We start from the raw sequence: 27,747 nt of genomic DNA on the forward strand, positions 1-27,747 counted from the left end.
TATCTTTTCCCCCCATTGAAATCACCAGTGTCCCATTTTTTAAAAAAGAAATGCCTCACTCTTCATATCACTCCCAGCTTCATAGGTTCTTTAGAGGGAAAGAATTGTAAAGCGCCCTTTAACTCTGAAACAGCAGGTCTTTCCATTGTGTTATATATCAGGGAGTTGGAGCTCCCTCTGGTGGCCAGATTATCAGGTGCATTTTTGTTTATCGGTTCACAAATCTGTTAACTAGGTAGTAATTTTAGTCATTTTTAAATTCAGATATGTATTTAGGTAGGGATTTTGGTTTGTATGGTTATGTGGTTTTATTTATCCACAGGAAAGGAAAAATCATCCTATATGATGCTAATGCATTTTTATTGGTGAAGGTGCTAATCTTTATTGTTGTTCTGTCATGTATAAGTCTTAGTGTCCTCGTGGACCATACTGTCCTTGGGATTTTCTTGGCAAATACACTGCAGTGGTTTGCCATCTCCTTCTCCACTGGATTAAGGCAAACAGAGGTTAAGTGACATGCCTAAGGTCACATAGCTAGTAAGTATCGAAGCCTGGATTTGAACTCAGGTCTTCTTGACCCCAGGTCCAGTGCCCTGTCCACTGAGCCACCTAGATGCCTCCTGCTACTCTTTGTAAGTTGCTTTTACTACTACTATCACCACCTCCAGAAACCTCTTCAATAACAAAAACATCAAAGCATAATGAAATATTTATTTGGTGTCTGGTAAAGATGAAATTTATCATTAGAATTGTACCACTTTTCAACTAAATCCATGATCCAAAAAGATCTCGATTGACTAGAATGATGTGCCAAATTTATTAAGATGAAGTTTATTAAAATTTTAAAACCTATGCTCGGGTTCAAAAAATCAACTTAAATATAGGGTGGAAGAGGTTTAGGTTTTATTACAAAGATAAATGCACTAGGAGTTAACAATGTGACATGGCCACCAAGGAAGCTAATGTCATCTTAGGTTACATAAGAAACAAAGTGGCATTTAGAACAAGATAGGTAATGGTTCTGCTAGGTTATGTTATGTTCTGGTCAGGTCCTATATGGAGTACTTCACTATTTTAGAAAATCACAGGGAAGCTGGAGTATGTTCAGAAGACTTGAGACAGTGATGGCAACAATATGAGTAATGCAGGTTAAACTTATAAATGTATACATTTGTGGGGGAGGGAGTCAGAGGGATGGTTGTTAAACATTTGCCAGCGCATCCCAGTTTATATATTATATCCTCGCACACATATAGGGCTTCTGAAATGATAACAATTAAAAAAACAGAAATTGCTGTTAACTCTTTCTATGCAAATGGAGGGGAAGATGGGCATGAATAATTCAGTAGTCATGTTTTGGTTTTGGAATGTGGTTGATATACTTATCTGTGAATATGGATGTTTCAGATAATTCTGGAAATCCATAACACTTCAAACAAAATAAGTCATAATGCATCTTACATAAGTAAGGAGCCATTGGAGAAGATCACAAGCTTATATCTCCATTGCAGATTCCATCCTGTAATTAATCCCTTGCTGGAAATAGATAATATCATCCCTTAGGTTGATGATAAGCACTGATACATGCTGACCTGCTCCTTCTAAGTTTGCCATCTCTTTGGCACAAGTTGTAGAGTTAGGTAAGGTATAATTATTGTTGTTACTATTAGCTTAAATTTATATAGGTTTTTAGAGTCACAGAGTGTTCTTACAGCCATGTCATTTGATTCTCACAACTGTCCCATGGAGGTATAAAGTTGTCATTTTTATTCCCATTTTATAGATGAGAAAACTAAGGCACAGAGTAGTTAAGTGAATTGCTTAGGGTAGTACAAGTGTTTCATGAACGAGCCTGAGTTCTTGAACCTGGTTCTTTTGAGCCTTAAGTCTAGTATTCTTTATACTATACCATATTTTTCAGGTGTTGATGTTATCAATCAATCAGCATTTATTAAACCCCTCCTGTATGCCAGGTACTCTGCTATCCATGCAAGATACAAAGAAAAAAACCTGAAATAGTTCCTGCCCTCAAGTTGCTTCTACATTTACAAATATATGTGAATGCAAAGTAATTGGATGGGGTTGGGGGGAGAGGTAATAGTAGCAAGGGGCATTGGGAAAGGTGTCAATTAGGAAGTGGTTCTTCATCTGAATTATAAAGGAACTGAAGGATTCTAAAAGGTGAAGGTGAGGAAGCATTTCAGGTTTGGGGGACAGCTCTTTTAAAGGAATAGAGATAGGAGACCAAACTGTGTACATTGAAAAACAGGCAACTTTAGAAGACTTCGAAAACCCTCTTAAAGTAAGAAATATTTAAGTAGGGAGTCAGAACTTCATAGCTTAGCAATGGTGGGGAAAAGAACCCGGAAGCAGGGCGGTTAATAAATCTAATGATTTTTTAAGTAAGTCATTAAAGGTTTTGTAATTTTCTTTCTTCTTCAGTTACTAACTATAATCCCATCTTTTACCAGGAGCCTTTCCCAACCCCTCTTCATTCTTATGCCTTCCTTCTGTTGATTACAAACATACCTCATTTTACTGTGCTTCCCTTTTTTGCCCTTTGCAGATAATGTGTTTGTTTCTTTTTAAACAAATTGAAAGTTTGTGGCAATCTCACATAAAACCAAGTCTACCAGCACCATTTTTCCAACCGCATGTGCTTTACATTTTGGTCTAATCTGTGATCAATGATATTACTATTTGTTTTGGGGCAACACAAACTATGCCCATATAAGGTAGTAACTTATTCGCTAAATGTTGCTTGTGTTCTGACTGCCCCTCCAATGTCTCTCCCTCTTGCCTGAAACACGACAATATCGAAATTAGGCTGGTTAGTAACTTTGCAATGGCCTCTAAGTGTTCAAGTCAAAGTTAGGATCAATTGATAGTGTGAACTTCATTGTAGTCTTATTTTAAGAAATTGCCAAAGGTCCCCAACCTTCAGCAACCACCACTGATCAGTCAGCAGCCATCAACATCTAGGCAGGACCCTCTACCAGTAAAAAGACTATGATTCACTGAAGGCTAACATGATGGTTAGCAATTTTTAGCAATAAAGTAATTTTAAATTGAGATATGGACATTGGTTTTTTGAACATAATACTATTGCACATTTAATAGACTACAGTATAGTGTAAACATAACTTTTATATGTACTGGGAAATTTTTTTAAAAAATCATAAGACTTGCTTTATTTTGATATTTCATTTATTTCAGACATCTGGAACTGAACCCACAATACTGCCAAGGTATGCCTGTATTTCCTATTTAGCTTGTAAATAGGGCACTTAGGTGATGCAGTGGCTAAAATGCTAGGCTTGTAGCCAGGAAGACCTGAGTTCAAATTTGACCTCAGACACTAGCTGTGTGACCCTAAGCAGGTCATTTAAACCCTGTTTGCCTCAGTTTCCTCATCTGTAAAATAAACTGGAGAAGGAAATGGCAAACCACTCCAGTATCTTTGCAACAACAACAACAATACAATCTAAATGAGGTTATAAAGAGTTGGACGAGATTGAAATGACTGAATAACAGCATCCTGTATATCGCTTCCTTTGTATATATTTACTCGCATGTTGTCTCTTTCCTTAGATTGTAAGCTCCTTAAGTCCAGAGATTCTCATGCCTCCTTTTGTATGCCCTGGGCTTAGCATAGTACCTGGTAGCAATATAGCAATTGATTTAATAATCAATTGATTATTAACATTCATTTCCCCACCCTGCCCCCTCCATGTTAGAATAGTATTAGGAAAGAAGGATTTCTTTCTTTGTTGACTTATGAAGTGATTGATATGTTAAGTACCTTCTTTGGAGTGGGGATTGAGGGGGGAAGAGAAAGGCTGTAATGGCATATGAAAGCAGGAGTGTTTCTTAGAATCCCATAGACCATTCAAGTAGGAGTGTACCTTACATAGTGTGTAATCTCACATTCTCATTTTATCTTTGTTTCTTTCTTACCCCCTCCAAGTCATTTTATTTGTGAAAGAAAAATCTTATTTAATAAACATCTGTACTGCATCTTAAAAATAAAAATAGGTAGTATTTATATAGTGCTTTAAGGTTTGCAAAGAGTTTAACAAATATCCCGTTTTATATTTGAAGCAACCATGGGAGGGTGCTATTGTTATTCCTACTTACAGAGTCAGACAGGTTAAGTGACTTGCCTAAGGTCACACAAATAGTAAGTGTCCTAGGTTCTATCCACCTGGCTGCCTAACTTGCACATTACTTGGGCAGCAAAACCCAAAAATTTTAGCTTAAAATACGTTGAGGTCATGTCCTGGACATATTCTCTCTCTCTCTCTCTGTCTGTCTGTCTCTCTCTTTCTCTCTGTCTCTCTCTCTCTCTGTCTCTCTCTCTCTGTTTTGGGAATCAAAATGGGCTCTTAGCACTGATTCAGCCAAGTGCCCTTGAAGAGTTTGGCCTTTGTTTCCTTGATTAAATTAGGAGTCCTTGGTGACCTCCTTGCCTCAAGGGAAAGCCTAGTTTACATGGGTTTGAGTGACATGTTTGTGACATCAGAGGCTTTTGGACCATGTGGGTTTAAGTCACATTTTTGTGACTGAACAGGATATATAAGCACAGAGGTTGGCTTTCTCTTTCAGAGCTCTGAGCTGCAGTAGGAGTGGTGCGTGACTCTAGGCTAGCCATTGTTATTAGCTCCCCTGCTTTGCTGCTCTGGTAACTGTATATTGTGATTTTGTCAGACAGAAATCTGTCTGTTGATTTGTGTTTATTTGCTCTGTTTGTATTTGCTCTGAAGCTCAGGGTGCTGGCTTTTCCCCCTGAGCTGAGTGAATGATGTTTGTATGTTGGATTAAAGTAAGATTGTTAACCCCTTAATGTTGCTTTCCTTGGTAAAGCAGATCAAAAGAACCTGGGCTTGCAGCATTCTTGTTGTTGGGCTTGTGTTGGTTCTTCACCCCCACGACAAATTGCCAAATTGTTGCCTCCCTCTCTCTCTCTGTCTCTGTCTCTCTCTTTCTCTCCATGTTGTTTTGATGACCTCATCAGCCCAAATGAGTTTAATTATTATCTCTGTGTTGATGACTCCCAGATCTATATATCCAGTCCTAGTCTCTTTTCTAAATTCTAGCCCATCATAGGATCACAGACATAGAGTTCTAAGGAAGGGACCTTAGAGGCCATCTAGTCTGAGTACTCCATTTTACAGATGAGGAAAATGAAGTCAGGAGGATAAGAAACTTACCCAAACTGGACCTATGGCTTTTTTCTACTGTACCCAGTTGTCTCTCAGTTAACCAGTTGCTTGCTAGACATTTTGAACTGGTGGGTCCAGTAGATAGACCACTGGGCCTTGGAGTCAGGAAGACCTGAGTTCAAATTCAGCTTCAGATATTGACTAGCTGTGTGATCTTGGACAAGTCCCTTCCCTTCCCTCAGTTTCCTCAATGGCAAAATGGGGATAATACTAGCACCTACCTCCCTGCTTTGTTGTGAAGGGCTTATGAGCACAGTGATATTTGTAAAGGGCTTAAGAGCACAGTGGTTGGCACATTGTAGGTGCTATAAAAACACTAGCGATGATGATGATGTCATCCTATAGGCAATTCAAACACACAATATGTCTAAAACAGAACTTATTGTTTTTCTCCAAACCTAGCTATCTTCCAAACATCCCTATTTCAGTCAAGAGCTTTGCAGTTCTGGTCACCCATGTCCATAACCTTGGCATCATCCTTAACCGCTCACCAACTCACCTGGTCTTCCTCTTCTAGCAATTCGTTTCCCAACTCTGTGTTTTTCCAAAGCTGGGAACATGCTCTTCTCACCTCTGCCTCTTAGAATCTCGAGTTTCCTTAAAGGCTTAGCTAGCTCAAGCACTGTTTACATGAAGCCCTTCCTCATCACCTTCCCACTTGTTTGCATCTTCCCCAAATAACCTTATTTATCTATTTTGTACATTCCTCTTCATGTCTACATATTCTCTCCTCTCATTAATGTGTAAGCTCCTTGTGGGAAGAGGTTGTTTGTTCTTTGTTTTGGTATTGTGTGAGGTAAATAAAATGTGAAGACTTCACAGGGAAGATATGTATAAATATATATATATGTATATATATACATAGATACACACAAAGAAATGTTTAAAAATCAAGAAATAGGAAAGTAGGGAAGTAAAAAAAAAATTCTGAGGCCATGAGAGTCTGATGGCTCAGCCTCTGGGAAAGTTTCCTGAAACTTTTTGTTCTTTCTTCTGGTTCTGGTTTAAAGATTTGTTCGATGAGAATAGGGTCACTGTGACCTGCTTTCCTTTACTATAAAAGTACTGTAAGAGAATGGAGAGGGTCTTCCCCCTCCCCTAATCCTATTCTCCTTCTTTAGATTTATAGATGTCACCTCAGTTGTAATCATCAACTAAGGGAATGGGAATTAGAGTTTCTGTGCTTCAATTACCTGGTTCTTTGTCTGGCTTTCATGCTCAGATTGTAAGCCCACCTCCCAGCCAATGGTGAGAAGGGTCAGAGGTGGGCGGGAATTCTCTTGTGTTAGGTATAATTATGGGTGCCTTGCCTTTTGTAAAGTGCCTCCTTTGCTGGTTCTGCTCTGTGCTAGCAGGGGACTCCCAATTCTTGAGAATTGAATAAAATTTATTTCTATTCCCACCCTGAGATGGCTCCTCATTATATATTTAATTGGTGAGGGTCTTTCATCCCACAGAGTATCTTTAGTCTAGCATAGTGGCTGAATCACCACAGGTGAGGTACCAAATGCTTGATTGATTGATTGCTTGAATCAGGAAATTATGCAGCCAGAGTCAGGTTTTTCCCATGTCTTCTCTTTCCCACAACCCTTTCACTAGTAACTGACTTTCTTTTATTTTGATGGGCACTCCCCAAGAGAGGATATGGTCCAGGGGTAGAGAACCTAAGGCCACAGAACAAGTGAAGTATGGATTCAGTCAAAGGGCTGAACTTGAGGACCTAGAGGGCCACATGTGGCCTGGAAGCCATAGGTTCCCCACCCCTGGATTCTGGTCTTTTATTTTTGGATATCGTTGTTGTTTGTTCTTCATTCTTGAAGAGGATCATGACATCAAGAAGGTGATGCCATGACTTGCAAGTTAATTGGATTTCAGTGAGAGAGGGCTGTACAAAGTCACTAGCCTTATTCTTTCCTCCAGAGCCATCTGGGCCCAGTGGCAATACATAGATCAGGATAACTGGAGATGGCTTCTGATGCAGTGGGAGACCTTGATCTTTTTAAGTTAAGGTCTTTCCCAGGTTTCAGTTTGACCGAGGCAGGACCCATTCAGTGATTAAGGCCATTGCCTCTTTTACCTAGTTAAAAAAAAAAATCAATCTGGGAGGGAAAGACCCTCAGGGTTTCTGACCAAAGTAGAAACAATTGCTATTTACACTCTCTCTGAGCCCTCAAGGCCCAAATGGGGACCAAGTAGGGGCTTGGGCTGGGACCTGTTGAGGTGGTGATAAAAGAAGATGGGCTGGTCAAATGGGAAGAGAAATCAACTGAGAGAGATAATTTGTGGACAACCCTACACTCATATCCTTGTGGTGCCAGGTGAAAGCAAAGAAAGTCTCGCATGTGCTCCCATTGGCAAACTCAGTGGAAGCAAGTACATAGGCAAAGTTTGCCCAGAGCTGGTAAGCCTGAGTAGGTTGCTAATTCATCTCAGAGGGAATATTTACACTGATGAAATCACAGATCCATTTGAGTATAAAGTAATATTCCTAATTGAAGCGATGTCATAATGCACTTCATCTTAAGGAAGTTACTCGTCAATACTGCATGTAACAGGCAGATTTGTGATATCTCAAAATACTAGCAAATACAGAGAGGGGAAAAGAAATAATTTGGTGTTTTTTTTGAAGACCAGAATGTGTATTCACGACAGATATTATGTTAAGCTTTAGGGTCCTTGCCCATAAGGAACTTATATTCTAATGCAGGAGACAACACACGAATAATAAAATATGTACAAGATGAATAGCTTGTAATGGGTAATAAATGGTGGTACTAGAAGGAAGGTAATCTGAGAGGGGAAGGCATTAGCAACTAGGAAGACTGGGAAAGGCCTTTTGAAGTCAATGAGATTTTAGCTGAGCCTTGAAGGAAACTAAGGAAACCAAAAGGTGCAGGTGAAAGGGTAGGGCATTCTAAGCATGGAGGACAGCTAGGGCAAGGCATAAAGCTGGGATAGGGAGAATCTTAATAAAGTTGTAGTTTGAGGAAATACAAATAAACCAGTGTTGTTGGAACATAAAGTGTATGAATGGTACATGGGACAGCTAGGTGGTACCATAGTGCCAAGCCCAGGAATCAGGAAGACTCATTGTCATGAGTTCAAATTTGGTTTCAGACACTTACTAGTATGACCCTGGGCAAGTCACTTAACCCTGTTTGCCTCAGTTGCTCACCTGTAAAATGAGCTGGAGAGGGAAATGGCGAATCACTCCACTATCTTTGCCAAGAAAACCCCAAATGGGGTCACAAAGAACCAGACATGACTGAAACAATTGAACAGCACCAACATGGTGGCACGATGCATAGAACTTTGGACCTGCGGTCCGGAAGACCTAAATTCTAATCTAGCCTCAGACACTATTTAACCTCTGTCTGCCTCAGTTTTCTTATTGTAAAAAGGATATAATAGCACCTATCCTCCAAGGTTGTTGTATGGATAAAATGAGACAATATTTATAAAGCACTTTGGGAACCTTAAATCACTATATTGATGTTGGTTATCATCATCATCACCATCATTATTAGTGAAGGAGAGTTAAATTTAAGAAAATTGGAAAGATAGGAAGGGGCCAGGTTATGAAAACATTCTAAGTGACAAACAGAAGCGTTTTTATTTCATTCTGGAGGTAATAGGGAGTCAATAGGACTCATTGAAAAAGGGTGAGAAGTGACAGGGTCAGACCTAGGCTTTAGAAAAATCACATTGGTGGCGGAATGGAGGATGGATTGGAATGGAGAGAGAGTGGAAACAGGGAAACAAATTAGGACACAATTACAATAGTCCAGGTGAGAAGAGGTGAGGGCATAAATGAGGATAATGGCTGCGTCAGTGAAGAGAATGCGGTATGTATAAGAAATTCGAAAATAGTGAGGACAAGATTTGGTTTAGTGAGAGTGAAAAGTCAAGGATGATGTATGTTGTCCACTTGTGTGCCTGGTAGGATGGTGGTACTCTTGGTTGTAATAGGGAAATTAGATGTGGAAAAGGGTTTGAGGGAAAGAGAATGAAATCTGTTTTTGACATGTTGAGTTTCAGATGTCTGTGGGACATCCTGTTTGACTGAGGCTGGGCGCATTCAGTGATTAAGGCTAGGTAAGAAATGAGGCAACGAATGGCCTCTTTTACCTAGTTTAAAAAAAAAAAGTCAATCTGGGAGGGGAAGACCTTCAGGATTTCTGGCCAAAATTCTTGCTATTTACACTCTCCCTGAACCCTCAGGGCCCAAATGGGGATTGAGAGGGGCTTGGGCTGGGATTTGTAATTTTGTAATTTTGCAACACTCACTTTTGAATTTTTTTTGTGCAGTTCCTTCCATTCACATTGTATATTGTATATATTGTTTTCTTGACTTTACTTTTGCTTCATGAAAATCCATGCTTCTCTGTATTCATCACATTTATTATATCTCAAAGCAAAGTCACATTCCATTACATTCATGCACCACAATTTGTTTAGCCATTCATTTGATCTCTTTGGTTTCCAATTCTTTGCTATCACAAAAAACACCACTATAAATATTTGGACATATGGGAATGTCTTTCCATTGGACTCCTTCAAGTATAAATGTAGTAATTAGAATCACTAGGTCAAAGGGTAGGTGTGGACATTTTACTCACTTTATTTACATGATTCTAAATTGGTTTCCCAAATAGTTATAACAGATTCACAGCTCTACCAACAGTGCATTAGAGTGCCCATCTTCCCACAAGCCCTTGAACACTGACGATTACCATCTTTTGTCATCTTTGCCAAATGATGCAGGTGTTTTGATATTCATTTCTCTTAGTGATTTGGAGCATTCTTTCATATGGTTCTTAATAATTTGCAATTTTTCCTTTCTGAACTGTTTGTTCATATTCTTTGACTATTTATCTGTTGGGTACCCTGATGCAGTACACTCCATCTCCTCATTGTGCCTTTGCCCTGACCATCCCCCATGCCTCAAATGCCTCTTCACCTTTTAGAATCCTTTGCTTCCTTCAAGGCTCAGCTCCAAAGCCATCTTCTATGAGTGCTCCCTTGTGCCTTCCCAATCTCCTCACCCCCAGTTGTCAGCTGCTTCTCCTATAGGATTACCTCCCATCTATTTATCTTGTATGTAGTTACTTACATACATGATATCTCTGTCATTATTTTAATGTGCTATTTTTGCTTTTTCTTCATGGCCCCTGTGCCCAGAACAGTGCCAACCACATAATAAGTACTTAATAAATGCCTGGTGATTGATTTCAGGGCATGCCTATCCATCCACCATAGCCACAATAGGAAGCAAAAATTGCTACCTTGGAAGGCTCTGAAGACAGGATTCATTTCTTTAAGTAAATATTTGAAATTAGCAAGCAAAGTAGAGTGGCATTCATGTTGTTTGGGGACTTTGGCCAGAGAGCTTAGTGCCCTAGTTTTATTTCAGTAGCTCAGTTTGATAGAAAAAGGTAGCAGTTTGTTTCCTAGTGAGGTAGTCCTTCAGTATCCAAGCTTTGTGTTTCTGGAAATCTAACCTTTAAGTGTCTGAAGAAATGCTTTTAATTTCTTCCCTGGAAACCTTCCATCTCCTCATATTAGTATCTGAGATTCTCAGGCTGTTCCAGAACAAGAGTACCTCTTAACTGCTTGGCACACATGCTCACTGAGGCACCAGGGGTCAGCTCTGCCATAGTGCCTGGCAGCTGACATAAATACCACTGTCAGTACATAGATGATTTCTAGCTGTATCCAGCCATCCAGATGTATAGAGAGCCTTTCTTTAGTATTCCTAGCATTTTATTTATGGAGATTTTAAAGGTAGAAGTTGGAAATGGAATTTAAAAAGAACCTAGAAGGTAAAGTTAGGAGGCCAGGTAGGTGTTGGGGAAAGCATGATGGAATTTTTTTATAGGATGTGACAGTATTCCATTTATACACCCTCATCCCCTTAGAGTCTTATCTTTCCCCCTTATCTATCTCCCTACCTTCCAGTCCTTTTTGTTCTCTAAGATAGTCCAAATTAAATTTTGATTAACTCTTTCATTGAGCATCTTTAAGTTTAAAAATCAATATTACATTGTTCTATGGGATTTCTTTTGGATTGAGTGTAATGGGGTGGTTTAATGGGACCTGGGTGGGAAGGCTTCTGGAAGAGATGGATTTTTAACTGGGTTTTACTGGATGAGGAGCAGTACCACAAGGGAAAGGACAGGTTGTTGGTTGACCAGTTTGAGTAGATGATTCTTGTCTTAAGAAGGAGTAACAATTGACTAAAGTAGAGGGAAAGCGAGAGAGCAGTACTTCTAGGTAGAGTAGGGAAAAATGATAGATAAGAGTTCCTTGAAATTTTCCAGTGATAATTTGGTCTACTAGATAGCTGTGAGCCAGTGCAAGGTTTTGAGGATGGGTAGGATTTAGATAATCATAGAGAGGGAAGGGATGGTATTTGAGGCTAAGTGAGCATAGGCAGGAAGGGCAGCTAGGTGGCACAGACCATAGAGTGTTAGGCCTGGATTCAGGAAGACTCATCTTCGTGAGTTCAAATCTGGCCTCAGATACTTACTTGCTATGTGACCCTGGGCAAGTCACTTAACCCTGTTTGCCTTAGTTTTTTCATCTGTAAAATGATCTGGAGGAGGAAATTGCAAACGACTCCAGTATCTTTGCCAAGAAAACCCCAAATGGGATCAGGAAGAGTCAGACACGACTGAAAAACTGAAAAACAACACAATAGCAGAGCATAGGCAGCAGTGGGGACAGTGGTGTGTTGAACAGTGTTGTATTTCGAGTCATGATCCATGTTCAGATGTCATTGTGGGATATATATTAGATGTTCTACCATGGACAAATCACTTAGCAACATGGACCCTCAGTTTCCTCATCTGTAAAATGCAATCATATTTGTACTATCTACCTCACAGAGTTATTGTCTGGAAGGCATTCCTTATGGGTGACATGCTGACTATTTTGAAATGGGGATGTTTAGGGATTTGATGATCATTATTGTTGCCACTTCCTTTTCCAGTTTATTTTACAGATGAGGAAACTGAGGCAAACAGTGTTAAGTCACTTGCCCAGGGTCACACAGCTAGTAAGTGTCTGAGATCAGATTTGAACTCAGGAAGAAGAGTCTTCCTGACTCCAGGCCCAGCGCTCTATCCACTGTGCCACCTCATTCTGATTCTACTGTCTACCAGATTCAGTCTACTTTGGTAAATCCATTTCAGGAAGAGATGGGCAGTTGTTGGGTTGGTTTTTTTTTTTTTTCTAAAGCATAGTACTGTCTTTGGGCAGGACAGTTGCCCCTGTCTTAGCTTCCAGATCAAATGCCCAGACCCTTCTAGAGTAAGTGAATATATAGAGAGAGTTGAGGCAGGGAGAAACGGGAGGTGGCTTGTTAGTTAAGTCAACCTTTGTTTCTCTTGCTCAGGTAGGAATTTCTTTTAAGAAGAGACTGGAATTGGAGACTCACCCAATATGGAGGGTCATTTATTTCATCCACTTAGTATACTCTTTAAAATTATTTAATGAGTTTAAATCCTAAAGGGACCCTAGAGCCATATAGCCCAGTGTCCTCAGTTTATATAGATGAGACCCAAAGAGTTGTAGGTCATGTAGGAAGTAAGTAGCAGAACTGGGATTTAAACCCAGATCTTCTAATTTCAAATCAAATGCTCTTTCCATTCAATCATGCTTGCTCAGGTTCAGTTGGGATGGGCTCAACTTTGTCTTTTTTGGCAGGGGGGAGGGGGAGGCATTGCATATATGTTGTTCAAATATGTTCAAACATTTCTAGTCCAACATTGTTTAATGGCCAAGAAGAAAGATTTTTCTTTTACTGTGCAAAAAAGTAGGATTTTGTCCAACTATGGCTTGAAATAGGTTGCCACAGAGCTCTCTTCTGGTTCTGAATGTCTAGGAGCCTACAAAAGGCTTGGCTTAGGCTCCTCAGTTTAAATTTACAAGGGGCCTTAGCGGTGGTCTGCTCTAAACCCATATCACAGATGAAGGAACTGAGGCCCAGAAAGGTGAAATGAATTCTCCAGAGTCAACCCAGGTCTTCTAATGTCAAGTCCAGCACTCTTTCCCCTGCACCATTTTTCTTTTGTCCTAAATGCTCAAATGAAGGCAAAGAATCCTTACAAAGTATTGTTGTTAAAATCTCTTGAGTCGATGGTGCCCCTTCATTTTCTGTCTCATGCTTTTTATAGTGAAAGGTCATGAGGTCATTCAGGAAATGAAAGGAGAAGAATTTGGGGCAGATAAATATGAGGTAACAACAGGGGGGTGGGAATTAGGGGAAAAAGGAGGGAAGCAAGTTATTGTGTCTCTTCAAATCAAGGGAAAAAAATCCTATCTGGTAAAAAAATATATATTTATTTTAGACCCTTGTAAGCCAAGAAAATGGTGCAGCTATGTGGCACAGTGGTCTGGGGTCAGGGACACCTATCTTTGTGAGTTCAAATCTGGCCTCAGACACTTACTAGCTGTGTGACCTTGGGCAAGTCGCTTAACTCTGTTTGCCTCCGTTTCTCATCTGCAAAATGAGCTGGAGAACAAAATGTCAAACCACTCCAGAATCTTTGCCAAGAAACCCCAAATGGGGCCAGGAAGAGTCAGACATGATTGAAATGGCTGAACAACAAAAAACTAAGAGGGTATTAAGAAATGAATTTAAGTTTAGTGAGCCTCAATTATGGCCAAGTGTACTTTATTCCATGTTTTCCAAGGTAGACAATGAACTAATTGGGACCACTTGCTTTCCCCTGTCTCTAAAGAGAGGCACAAAAGGGGATATTTTACGTAAGTGCTATTAAATATTATTTTTAAGCAAATGATATTAAAGTCAGTAGTCCTTGAAGATAGTGCCTGGGGGGAAAAATGTACTTTAATAGTCATTAATGAGCTCTTATTATGCTGATAAAAGCCTGTCAGCCTGAGACACTGAATCAGAGAACATTATTATATTTTTAAAAGAAGCTTTAATGATGCCTTTGGTTTTGACACCACAGCCATTTCCAGACTGTTTTTTTTTCCCTTCTCCCCTCTCTTTCCTAGCAAAGAAAAATAGCTAGGCAAAACCAAGTGATCTATTGACCACATCTGAAATCATTTATCATTTTTCACTGCAAAACATATGGTGTCATCATCTGTTCTCAAATAAAGAAATTGTTCACAATTAATCTCAGCTTAGCTATCTTATTTTAGTAGTAATTTCATTTACATTTTTATAGTTATGGTATATTTTGTTTACCTGGTTCACATAAGTTTTCCCATGTATTTCTGAATTCCTTAGTCATCCTTTTTTTTAAAGTATAATAAAGTAATACCTCATTCCTATACCATAATTTGTTTGTCTAGTCCCCAACTGACAGACATCAACTTTGTATATTATCTTATGTTCAAAAAAGATTCCTACACTTTATGTGCAAATAAATTTTTTATTTTTTTGCTTTTTGGCAGGGCAATTGGGGTTAAGTGACTTGCCCAAGGTCATGCAGCTAGTACATGTGTCAAGTGTCCGAGGTCAAACTTGAACTCAGGTCCTCCTGACTCCAGGGCCAGTGCTTTACTCACTGCGCCACCTAGCTGCCCCGCGTGCAAATAATTTTTGAAGTCCCTGAACACAAGACATTGCTATACTTAACATACATTTCAGTTGTCATTGGGAACTTTCTATTTGTACTAATGTAGCTGTCAATGTCTACTTTCTTGAAATTTAACCAGTAAAATGATTTCTATTTCATTGGTGATGAAGAAGAGATATCCATGCTTAAAACAGGGTGCTTTGCTATTCTAGTAAAGTTATTTCTGATTGTTTGAAACGAACCCTCACCTATGGATATTTCAAACCTCAATCCTACAGCGGATTTGTAGCCTCCTTTCTTCTTACATTTTCTTGGGGGGGAGGGGAAGAGATGCATTACACTAGTAGTGTAATCATGGAAACTTCTATGGAAATATTGAGATTTGAGAAGGGTCTTGATGGATAGAGTAAGATAATTTGATAGATATATAATAGAATATTGCTTAAAATATAAATGCTAGTATAGGAAACAGGCTAAAAGATTGTAGCTTGCCCAAAGGTATAGATGTAACGACGTCGTTGAGGGGGAGGCAGTAGGGTGTCATGAAATTAACATTAGATGTAGAATTCTGACCATCGCTTTACCCCCTCTGGACCTTGATTTCCACATCTATGAAACAAAGGGGTTAGACTGACTTACCTCCAAGGCCCTTCTAGTCCTTACACTAGAATGAAGCAAACTTGGGTTGTTTCCACTAAACTGTACACTGATCATTTCTATGTTCTCTCACATTAGGGATGATATGAGTATATGTTAAAAAGAATCCTAAGATCTTAAAACTGAAAAGGACCTTGATAATCTAGCCCAAGCAAATCATTTTATAGATGAGGAAACTGGCATTAGAAAGTGCTGAAGGGACTTGCCCACAGCTCTATAGTTTGTTAGTGATGCAGCTGGAAATTTGACCTAAGATTGCCACTCACAATCACTGACCACTGATCTTTTCACTGTTACCATGCTGTCCTACGCTAATAAATGTTTGTACTTACATTCATTACATACATTTAGAACTGGAAGGGCCCATTGTCAACTCTATTTTTTTGTTACTACTAAGCTTTCCTTCTTTCTTAAGGATCTATGGATGTTAGCTTTTCTTCCTTCCTCTCTCTCTTTCTCTCTCTCTCTCTCTCTCTCTCTCTCTCTCTCTCTCTCTCTCTCTCTCTCTCTCTCTCTCTCTCTCTCTCTCTCTCTCTCTCTCTCTCTCTCTTTCTTCCATGCAGTTCACTCTGAAGCTCATAGATTGGACCACTATAGGTCCCTGCCCAAGCTCCACTTAATGGGTGTATTTTGGGCCCTCCCGGCTTAGAGTGAATCTCAGTGGTAACTGTTTCTCTTTGGAAGAGCAACCTTGAGGGTCTTCCCCTCACAGCTTGATTTTTTTTCCAAATTAAAGGGGGCCATTCCTTGACTCACTTCTTAAAGAGGTCTATTCATTGAATGGGTCTTACCTCACTCTAAGTGAGTACATGAAAAGACCTTAGCCTAAAAGGGCCAGGATCTCCCATTGCATTTTGGGCCATCTCCAGGCATCCTGATGAATATCTGGTCACTGGATCCAGATGGCTCTGGAGGAGAAAGGGAGGCTGAAGACCTTGCATGGCCCTCCCTCACTCAAATCAAAGTCAACTAACTGCAAGTCATATCATCATTTCCCTGATGACATGGCCCTCTTCAAAAACAAAGGACAAATACAATGCAGTATTTTTGCATTTCCATTAATTACATCTGACTCTAGACAGAATATTGTCACATGAAAACCTTTATGTGACTATTATTCATAAACACAACTGCAAATAGGACCTTAACCAATGAACAAGAATCTTTGTTGCTGCATGGACTTTTGGGAGTATAAAAAAGAATGTTACACTTGGAGTCAGGAATCTGGGCTTAAGTTCTGCTTCAGAAACAAGCTGTATCATCACAGGAAAGTCAAACTCTGTGCCTCAGTTTCTTCATCCATAAAAGGGGCATAATAATATACCGCCTACCTCACAAGATTTTGAGGAAGTGTTTTGCAAACCTTACAACACTACGTAAATGTGAGGTATTGTTATTAAGTCCTTATCAGTTGTGACATATATGTAATAAAACAACTCAGAGAAATAACAAGTTAAGACTATAGTCTGGGCAGAAGGGAAGATGGGAGCAGTAATTTTGGGGCAGATGGGGTGAGACAGGATACTCTAGTGTCACTATGCCCTTGTTAACTTGACCATCTAAGACTTGATCTTTTTCCTTGATGATATTTTTTCCTTTAAATATCAAATATAATCTTAGTTGTTGTTGTTAAACATGATTTTCTTGTCAGTGGAATTAAAGGGGGAAGGTTTTTCATTGTTTTCTTAGCTAGTAGAATTGTGGGTTTCCTAGAGAGCCAGAACTGGACTGTATCACCCCTAAGACTGGTAGGACAAGCATTTCAGTGGATTGAGCCAGTTAGAAAGGAAATGCTATGCTCTCTGAAAAGGGTTCAAATGTGAATTCTTTCCTCTCTTCTTAACTCTTACTTACTTCAATTGAGGACATGGTCACCCACGAAAAATAGAGTGTATTTGTCTTTCAGGATCTGAAAGTAGGGGTTGTTTGAGGATTTGTAGGCACCCAATAAATGCTAGTCGCTCACATTCAGCTATGTTGTGTAATTTTTTAAAACTGTGCTAATTGTAAACTAAGCTTCTTGGTCTCTGTTTACATTGCTTCCCAGCAAGAGGGCCCATCTGAACTTCCTCTAAACTACAAACTCCCACTGTGAGAAATGAGCATCTTTTTTATTGAGCAGAGATATGGAAACAGGGGTATGATGTAAGCTGTAAAGAGCTCTAGAGAACCATATAATCTCTCATGAGAACTCACAGTGGGCCACCTAAATTTCACTAGCTTCATATAAACTGTCATTGGAAATGGAATCAGTTGCCCTCTGAATGGACCTTGGAGAGCATGTGTTCCAAAACCTCTTTTCTTTCCCTCCTTCCCTCCCTCCCTCTCTCCCTCTCTTCTTTCCTTCCTCCCTCCCTCCCTTCCTTCCTTTTTCTTTCTTTCTTTTCATCTTTTCTTTCTCTCTCTTCCTGTCCTTCTCCTTGCTCTCTCCCCCAGCCTCCCTCCCTCCTTGGAGCCCAATAAATAGCATTCTAGCATTACAGTGATAATGATAACCTCTATGGTATTGTAATAGAGAAGGTAAGAGCAAAAAAAATTTTTTCCCCCATAAGGAGCTTATAGAAATGGACAGAAAATGGGACAAACACAAAAATGACAGGAACATATTGAATTAATAAAGCTTTTGCAGATAAAGTGTGGGGCTTTAGTGCACAAGCTTTCTGGACAAGAATGAAGTTAACTCCTGTGAACACTATAGTAGGGAACAGGGACGGGGAAAAGTGAGTCTAAGAAATGGAGCCAAGATTTGGTGGTAGATAGATTCTAGGTAGCAATAAAGAGGGAGAAGTCAAATATGACTCCAAAGTTACATACCTGGGGTTATTGCAATTAATGGTAATAAAGGTGAAAGGGTCGGTGAAGAAAATTTGTTTTTTGACATATTTAAATACTAACAAAAATAATAGCTGATATTTTATTCGACTTTAAAGTTTGTTAATCACTTTACAAACATTATCTCTTTGGATTTTATAGGCTGTTGGGGTAGAAGACCAATGAGAATTTTGGAAATTGGTTAGGAGGTCAAGCAATCAGATTAATAGAAAGGCCCAAGGACTAGAGCTAAAGACCTGAATTATGTCCTAACTCTGCCATTTGCTTGCTGTAGGATCCTAAACAAGCCATTTTTTTTTCTCTTTGTAAAAAGAGGAAGCTAGACTTGATTATCTCTAAGGTCCTGTCCTGTACCCACCCCCTCCCTCTCATGCATGACAGTAACCTCTATTAAAATGTATTCAGATTTAAAGGAATGGTAGAATGAATAAATGCCTTTAGTGCTTTGTTTTGGTCTGGACTGCTGGTGTGGATTGTTCAGAGCTTTATTTGTCCCAGAGAGTTGCCTGTGGACATTTAGAAGTTCAAGTGACTTGCTCAGGGATTCCCTGTAGTTGGTGGAGAGACTGCTTTGCTTCTGTGTGGGGAAAATGCAGAACAAAAAGGCTTGACCTGGATAAACTGAATCATATTAAATCAATCAATAAAAATTCACTGGGCTCCTACTCTGTACCAGGCCCTGTGCTAAGCCCTGGGTATATTAAAGAGGCAAAAGATAGTCCCAACCCTTAAAGAATTTACAGTCTAATGGGAGAGATGAAAACATATAAAAACTAGCTATATACAGGATAAGTAGCAAATAATTAATAGAGGGAAGGCACTAGAATTAAGAGGGGAAAGAACCTACATGTTCTAAAATCTGTATAGCAGCTCTCTTTGTGGTGGCAAAGAACTGGAAATTGCAGGAATGTCCATCGATTGGGGAATGGATGAACAAGTTGTGGTATGATTGTGATGGAATTCTGCTGTGCCATAAGAAATGGTGAGCTTAATGGTTTTAGAAAAACATGGAAAGACATGTATGAAACAATGAAGAGTGAAATGAGCAGGACCAAGAGAACATTGTATACAATAAAAGCAATATTGTTTTAAGAATGACTTTGAGTGAATAAGTTTTGTCTCTGCATCCAGAGAAAGGAATGATAAATAGAAGTATGTATAGAATGATTTTACACACACACACACACACACACACACACACACACACACACATTTGTGTCTAATGGTAGCCATGGTGGGGGAGAGAAAAAGGGAGAAAAAGAAATTTACATGATAACTTTATTATGTATTTCAAAGGAATAGCAAGTTGTATGTAATAGATTTGTAATTTCATGTGCAGTCATGTTTTTTTTTATTATATTGTTATGGGAATACTTGTTTAATTCCATTAATTAAAAATAAAATAAATTTTTAAAAAAAGAAAAAAAGAGAGATGGAATATGGCTTCCTATAAAAGATACTCCAAGGAAGTGGCACCAGCAACAGCAACAGGAGCTGCCACCCCAATATCTGCAAATTGGCAACAGGCCAACAACCAGGATGAAGGCTTGGCCAGACTGTGAGTTCCTTGAGGACAGGGACTGTCTTTTACCTTTTTGTATCACCTGTCCTGGGACACTAAGGAGATGTTTAGTAAATATTTGTTGACTTGACACATCAGTAGTCAGTCAATATTTATTAAGCACCTACTGTGTGCCAGGCCCTGTGGTAAGTGCTGGAAGTACAAATACAAAAAAAACAAACAAAACAAAAACCCGGTCTATGCCCTCTTGGAGCTTACAGTTTAATGGGAGAAGACAATACACAAATGGAAGCTAAAAGTGTGGAGAGAGAAGAGGGAGGGAAGATACCCCATGTGGGATGAAGTCATGATGGAGAAGTCTAAAGAGGTCCAAATGGCTTTGCCTTCCAGTCAGAGGGTACAGTTAGAGGGGCAGAGGGTGCTGAAGAGACATGATTCAATCTGATCATTTGAATCAATATGATTCAAGTAGATGAGGCAGGTTTAGCCTTGCAGGATAATGAGATTTTCCAATGATGAATTTCCTGGGGAGGGAAGGCATGATGGAGATGCCCAAAGAATTCTGAATAATTTCCAGAAACCAGAGGAGAAGACTTTGATCTTGTGCCACTGCCTGATTGTAGGCAATCTCTCTCCTAACATCACTGAAGAGGAGATAGGAAACTTTGAGAAACATGGAAAGGCAGAAGAGGACAGGTTATACATAAGGACAAAAGCTTTGGGAGCTTGGGAACCTTGGGAACCAGAGATTGCTAAAGTGGAGATGGATGGTATTACTCTATGTAGAAAGCAGGGTGTGTGTGTGTGTGTGTGTGTGTGTGTGTGTGTGTGTATGTGTATGTGTGTGTGTATGTGTGTGTATGTGTATGCTTGCTGTAGCTCATCCCTGATAGTTGAGAACCTCCCTCAGTTTGTTTCCAGTGAACTGTTGGAGGAGGTATTTCCTATATTTGGCAGGGGGAGAGGGCTATCATGATTGTGAGTGATTGAGGGCCTTTAGGGAAAAGCATTGTGGAATTCTCAGGGAACCCAGCTGTCCTTTGGACAGATCCTTCATCTAACCACATTTCCTAAGCCTGTGACACTTCCTAGACCTAATGACCAGCCAGATGATGAAGGAGCTCTCCCAGGGAAAGTGGTCTTCAAGAACTAAGTTTCACAAGGAACAAGAACACCCATCTCTATTTGCACAGAATGACTTTGAGTGAATAAGTTTTGTCTATTATAAATACCCTAAGGGCATATGAAGAAAGAAGCTATCTGCATCCAGAGAAAGCACTCTTTTGAGTCTAAGTATGCCTTGCACTGGAAGTCCCTGATTGAGGTGAGAAGCAGTGGCCAGATCAAGAGACTGAAACAGCAAGGAAACCAGGGAGAAGCTGGAGGTGGAGGCTGCTCACCTTGAATACCAGGTCATGCAGAGGAGACCTCAAAGGAGTCTCAAGGGCTGGAGAAGCTATATAATGAGGATGTGCAGAAACCAAGCAAATTGAGCTCAAGCAGAGAAGGAGCACAGACTTGTGAGGAATAGATGAAGGGGCAACAGGAAGAAATGGCACAGGCAGCAGGATGGTCCAAGTAAACCTCCTCCCTTGGAAGAGCAGCAAGTCACATAGACCAGATAGGTTGAGGAGGCATTATGCATCTTTATGACAGAACGTCTAGAGAGGTGTGAATGTCCCAGCTCATGCCACAAGAGACCGGGGCCTGGTCCAGTGATGCCAGATGGAACCACAGGAGTGACTCCATTACTTAATGGTCACTTTGGCCATGGCGGTGCAATGGAAGGAATTAGGGTAAAGGGTGGAAACTACCGAAATTTGACTGAGGAAATCCTGGAGGCAATTTTGACTAGTTCCAGTGTTGAGTTTCTCCAGACCCTGCAGAGAAGGACCCTTTATGGCAGCTTGGTGGTGTCTGAAGTCAGGAAGACCAGGATTCAAATCCAGCCTCAGACACTTACTAACTGTGACCTGGGGCAAGTCACTTAATTTCTGCCTGCCTCAGGTTTTTTCTATTTTAAGATGGGGATAATAATAACACCTACCTCCCAGGGTTGTTGTGAGGTTGAAATAAGATAATGTTTGTAAAGTGCTTAGCACAGTGTCTGGTACGTAGTAGGTACTTAAACATTTATTCCCTTCCCTTTCTCTTCCCCCTCACGTTCAGCTAATGGAGATTGAATCCTAGAAGGGGTACTGAGGGCTCTATTCTTCCTACTTGTTAGGCCTCCACACTTACGCTACTCTAGGTAGGAATTTTGCTGAGAGCAGAGAGGAATTAGGGAGGGGCATTTAGGGAACCAGTTCTATGTGGTACCTTCCTAAAATTTCAACGTGAAAGCTACACAGGGGCTGGGGGGAGGCCATGCCACAAGCAGACCCAGCTATGTTCCTGTTCCGCTTGACCAGAGGTGGAATTTGAAGTGAAACTTCACAGTTTGAATTCAGTCAAAGGGGCACACTTGAGGACCCAGAGGGCCACGTATGGCCTGGAGGCCCCATGTTCCCCACCCCTGCCCTCTACCATCCACCTTTCTCCCGTCACTGGTCTGTCAACAACTTTGACTTAATCCTTGAGCCTCATTTCCTCTCTGGTTAGGATCCAGATTTGTCAATGAAGTTCAAGCAACAATACTAGAAAACCCTTTTCCTCTTCCCAATGCCATAAAAAGAAGGTATTGCTATTTGTTTTTAGGTTTCCGTTATTCATTTCTTAGATGGTGAAGGGGACGGCAGCCCAGAATGAAGGAGCTTTCCGTTCTTGGAGGTGTCATGGGGTTAGTGTTCACATCCTTTCTTGTTAGTCCAAGTACAAGTCTGCGGACAGGGTCAAGGGCAGGAGTTGGGGCATTGTGTGTCATGCTCTAGCAATTCCTGTAGCTCTTATCTTTACTTGTTTTCCTAGTGCTGGGATGCACAACCTTCCCTGATGTGTGTAATCTTTGACCCTCTCACAGTCTCAAGTTTGAGAAACAGGGACATTATTATTATGAAAAATGGATTTTAAGCCTTAAAAAAAGTGACTTTGCTCTAGGGTCACACACAATTTATATGTGTGAGAAGTAGAACTTGAAACCAACTGATTTTGACTCTGAGGCTGACTCATATATACTGCCTGGTGTTGTCTTTTTATTTGAAAAAAAAACCAATTCAATTCAAGTGGTACTGCTTATATTTCTCTGTTGCCAGTTGCTAAAGTTGTCCTCCTCCCTTTGACTGCCAAATTATCTTGAATATATTTTCTATTTCACTTCATACCTGAGTATTGTTCCTTCCCTCTTTCCTCCTCCCCGTTAAAGCTAATGCTCCTCGAAGGCAGAGACTGTTTCATTTTTGTCTCTATTTCTACAACCTAATACTATGCCTGGCATATAGGAGGTGCTTAAGTACTTGCTGAATTGTTCTTGAATTGAATGAAATGGAAATATTATTGAGCAAAAAGCTCCTACATACATAGGTGGTAGTTCAGTCATGTGTAAAATTGGACCTATGTATAGAATGGGGTTTTTTGTTTGCTTTCAAGGCTATTGGGTTAAGTGACTTAGTGACTTGCCCAGGGTCACACTGCTAGTAAGTGTCTAGTGTCCGAGGTCACATTTGAACTCAGGTCCTTTTTCCAATGCGCCACCTAGCTGTCCCTAGAGTGTTCTTTTTTTTGGGAGGGGGGGGAGGCAGGGTAATTGGGGTTAAGTGACTTACTCAAGGTCACACAGCTAGTAAGTGTGTCAAGTGTCTGAGGTGGGATTCAAACTCAGGTCCTCCTGACTCCAGGGCTGGTGCTCTACTCACTGCACCATCTAACTGCTCCCCAGAGTATGCTTTGAAAAATTGGTTTAGAGCAGGAAGGGGCTTCATCGGTCATCTAATATAACCTGCTTACTTTAGAGATGAAGAAATAGAACACCACTCTTCTCCACCCTACCCCCAGCTTCCTTAAATTGACATTATATGACAGGTCATATAATAGGAGTAATTCTCTAAGGCAGCTTTTGAACCCAGGTCTTCTGACTCTACTCCTTTAGGCATCAGAAATCTTCTGAATTGAAGTGGTTGCATGCTATAATGTTTTTTTCTTTTGGTCTCTGATGAGAAATACAGAATCCTGAATCTTTATTTGGAAGTACTCTTCTAAGTTAGAGGCAGAGAGCTGACCTTTTCTCATAGACCCTTTTGTCATGCTCTGAGCCTAATGAACAAAAGCTATATCTTTCACCTGTCTGGATCTCCCTCCGAGTTTGAAATTTCAATACAGATCGAAAATTCTTTATGCCAGCCAGATAAACGAGCAGCTGACACCACCTGGGATATTCAGAAGCTTTTCACCCAGGAAGTCTTTTTGCTTCAGGTGCCTATTTTTATACCTCTTTACAAAACCCCTAGTTTAAAGTCTCTTTATTTTCTCTATTATTAAGCATTCTTTTTGAAGACTGACAGAATCTTTTCTCTTGAAAGACCAGCAATTCTCCCTCTAAACTGAAGTCCTTAGAAGACTTAGAATGGAACATATTTTTCTTTCTGATACCACCCTCCCAGACACCCCACACCCCTCCAAAAAAAAAAGCTCACCAAAAACAACCCATTTAAAAATAGTCTTTTAACACTAGAAGAACCAGACTTGTGAATTAGCGCAAATTTTAATAATAATTTTACTCGCCTATTAGTTGTTTGTTTTGTGAGTCAAAATACCAATGTTTAATCAGCTTATCAAATGTATATATTTATAATTATTTAATTTGGTATTACACTGAAATAAAATATCTAAAAACTAAGGAACTAGATTTTCCTGTCTTGGTCTCTCTTCAATATTGACTATTTTCAGAGATTTTTAAATAGATTTATATGTAGATAGGGAAACAAAGTAATGGTGAAGATGTTGAATCCAGTTTTATCATTGGAAGTGCCATTATTTCCTTTCCTCTAAAGTATTTTTAATTTCTTTTCCCCTTTCAAACTTCTAAAATAATCTGTATACCTGTCAAACTACTGAATTATCTCCTCCCTTCATTCAAGCAGTTCCTCTGATTCCCCATTCCCTCCATGAAGACTTCTCAGATTGATTGCAGAATGGCTGTAACCTGAGCCTGCCCTTTGTAGTATGAATACTCTCCCTACATTCAAAATGCTCTCTTCCAATTAGTCAGTCCAGAAGTCATCATTAAATACTTCCTACACTTATATACTTTAGCATGGTGGAAATTGAAAAGGATACAATCATGATTCATTTATCTTTCATTATCAGAGATTCCATATAAGTAAATTTCCAGGTAACTGAAGTTTTTCCCATTCATGCAAAAAACTTTATTAAAAAAATAATGCTCATTTTAGATGGCAATGTTTTTCAAAAGCTTTAGATACCCCCTGCCTTCTTTATGAGTATTGCTCATTATGAAAATTCCTTATTGTTCTCCTCCTGTTGAATTTGACTGTGTTCTCCTTCCTTGTCTGATAGTTGACACTTTGTGGTAACTGCTTCCACCTTCTACACCCTCCTCATGTCCAAATTCCATTTCTGCTTTGTTGCTTCTAATTTTTGGAGGGCTGGATTCAGATAAACAATCCTGTAAAGAGTAGTAATTTAAATATGTGCTAATGAGGCTTATATGTAGGGATTTTGTGACAATTACTTGAGTCCCCCGAGGTCCTTTTCACTTACTTTGGATTTTGAAACTTTGTTCTGGACTGTTGACATTATAGCCAAAAATTTTCCTTCAAATGAGTAGAGTACTCTATCAAAGTATAAAAATCTTGTCTTTCCTCTGGTGGAAACAGACAATGATAACGAACACCCTTGGTATCACCCTATAGAACATCTAGTTATATTCTATCGGCGCTGTTAGAATTTACAAAAGGGAGGCTTCCCTATGACCTGGAGAAGTTGAGAAAGGCTTTGGGGGAAAGATGGGCTTAGAACAATTGGTATCTATATAAACCAGGGGTGGGGAACCAGCGGCCTGGCCTTCTAGGTTCTTGGGTGCAGCCTTTTGACTGAGTCCAAGTTTTGTGGAACAAATCCTTTTATTAAGAGGATTTGTTCTTTGAAGTTTGGATTGAGTCAAAGGGCCGCACTTGAGAACCTAGAGGGCCACATGTGGCCTCAAGGCCTCAGGTTCCCCACCCGTGGTAGACAATTCAATCCAATAAATAATTGTTATTCAGTGACTACTATGTGCCAGGCATGGAGGGAAACACGTATGTAGATCAGAAAACACAAAATAATTTTGGAATTGAGGGGCTAATAATGGGAACAATCAGGAATGGCCTCTTGTGGGTAGTGGCAGTTGGTATTATATAATCAAATTTTAAAGTTAGATATCATTTAGTCCCATCCCTTCATCTTGTATTCATGGGAATTAAGTAAGGACCAGAGAGCACTCTAGGCTTGGTGGTTATAGAACCAGGTGACCTGGTTGGTATAACTTTAGATATAAACACACACACACACACACACACACACACATTTTTAGCTGGGATTTATTATTTCATTTACATGGAAGACTCCTAGCATGGAAACCGTTTCCACTAATGCCAATAGGCAATGCATCTCTAATTTATAATCTTAGAGACTGATTTGGGGATCCCAAGAGGTTAGGTGACCCATTGCCTTCTATTTGTTACACCCCCCCAAGTGCCCCTCAGAGAGATATACGTGTTTATGTACCTCTACATGGTAACATACATACAAATATCTTTTGGATTAATGATTTTGCTCTGCTGACCATTGCAAGAAAAGAAAATTTAGGGGGTGATGTATCATTAGTATGTCATCATAAAACTATTTAGATATATCTGTCATATCCTTTTGTAGCACAGATTAGAAATTGAATTTAGAATGTAGATTACAGATTTTTAAAATTGATTCTTAAATTTCTAATGGTCACCCTTCCCCTCTGTCTACCTGTTGCACTGTCAAATATTTTAAAAACTAATAATGCTGCCACATTATAATAACCTATATCAGCATTTAATGGTGTGTGTGTGTGTGCACGCACGCGTGTGTGTGCGCGCACACATGTTTGCTGATTGGAGAAATTTCTGAGGTAAATATCAGGGAATGGAGAATTGTTAGAGCCAGCTCAACACAAGAAAACTCACTCTGGGTGTGTGTCTGTGAATGTGATGTATGAGTTGTGTGTATTCCTTTGAAGGAATATGCGTATTCCTCAAGTTATCTCTTAGATGCCTGATAAAAAAATAAGACAGAAAGCAATATAACATTTGCCTCTTCAGTTATTTTGGTACAAAACTTCCGCTGAGAACACCCACCCACCCACCCACTGCCCATAATATATTGGTGAAAGGGGCAAGGAATTTTATGTAGTGTCATTCTTGCTCAGTTCCTATGTCTAACTTGTTTTCAGCATCTGAAAGCAGATTTTCCATTCTCCTCTGTGGTTTGAAGTTTCTCTCTCCTATTTTTCTTTCTACATGGCTCTTTTCCTACAAGAAAGCCTCCATCCAGTTCACCTGCTAGGTTTAATGAAGATTTCTTTCATCCATGGTAGGCACCTGAATGAGACTGGGCCACACGAGTGTTTTAGTGTGGGCATGGGAGGCCAGGGAATTGCTTTGAAGCATTTTTTCTATTATTTTAAACTCTTTATTCTTCTTCCTGTCCTTACAAACACCGTAATTACACAGGTGGTTTTTATAGAGATTTCCTTCAGTATTTTGACCTGGAACCGTGTTTATTAGCTAAAAGTATTCTTTAGGACTTTGGGGAATGAGATACTGCTATAGGTGAATAAGTTTTCCTCGTCCGGCAGGCCGTTTGATTGTTTCTTGATTGTCAAATAGCTAGCATTAATCCTCTTCAAGGAGGCAATGTGTGGGATGAGTACAATTGGAGCTGTGCTTGAGAATACTTAGTAGCTGCGTGACTACAGGCAAGATATTTAACCACTCTGAATATTGTCTGCTTCATAGTGCACTCGGTAAATGTAGAGTACCCTCTACTATGT

General features: G+C 39.8%; 1 protein-coding gene and 1 pseudogene across 2 annotated transcripts in view; both read left to right on the forward strand.

Moving 5' to 3' along the window:
• The window catches only part of NEDD4L (NEDD4 like E3 ubiquitin protein ligase), a gene marked incomplete in the record, with an annotated part of 461,078 nt that overhangs the window by 145,780 nt on the left and 287,551 nt on the right, over window positions 1-27,747 (forward strand).
• LOC118857235 lies at window positions 20,287-21,280 on the forward strand (annotated as a pseudogene).

The sequence above is a fragment of the Trichosurus vulpecula genome, chromosome 1 (assembly GCF_011100635.1).
Source record: "Trichosurus vulpecula isolate mTriVul1 chromosome 1, mTriVul1.pri, whole genome shotgun sequence".
Taxonomy (NCBI): Eukaryota; Metazoa; Chordata; class Mammalia; order Diprotodontia; family Phalangeridae; genus Trichosurus; species Trichosurus vulpecula.